Here is a 429-nt window from a genome sequence, read left to right as displayed (position 1 = left end):
GACGGGTGCTGACCACCAGGGGGCATGTGCAGAACATGGTGGGCGTTGGCAGCAGGTGGCAGAGCACGGAACATGGTGGGCATCGGCCATGGCAAGATAGTGGAGCTGGTGAGTGGGGTCACCAGACCAAGGTGGGGCGCTGGTTGCTGTCATCAGGGCAAGCCTCTGGTGGTTACTGAAAATTTTTTGCTCCTGCATGCCATGGTCTCACCTGGCACTCACACCTGCTGCTGGTGCTGGCCCCACTTGCACCCGCTATCGGTGCCAGAGCTGCTGCTCACATCCATTGCCAGTGCCTGGTGCCAGTCCAGATTGCTTGTGCCATCAGCAGGTGCGAGAGGCCAGCCCTGATTGCCCCTGAGGGCTTCTCCACCTACCCCTGCTCCTGAGGGGCAATCAGGGCAGTAGCCGCCGCTCGCACCTGCTGAT

This window comes from Myotis davidii, unplaced genomic scaffold, assembly GCF_000327345.1.
Source record: "Myotis davidii unplaced genomic scaffold, ASM32734v1 scaffold13, whole genome shotgun sequence".
Lineage (NCBI taxonomy): Eukaryota > Metazoa > Chordata > Mammalia > Chiroptera > Vespertilionidae > Myotis > Myotis davidii.
Note: the sequence above shows the minus strand (reverse complement) of the source record.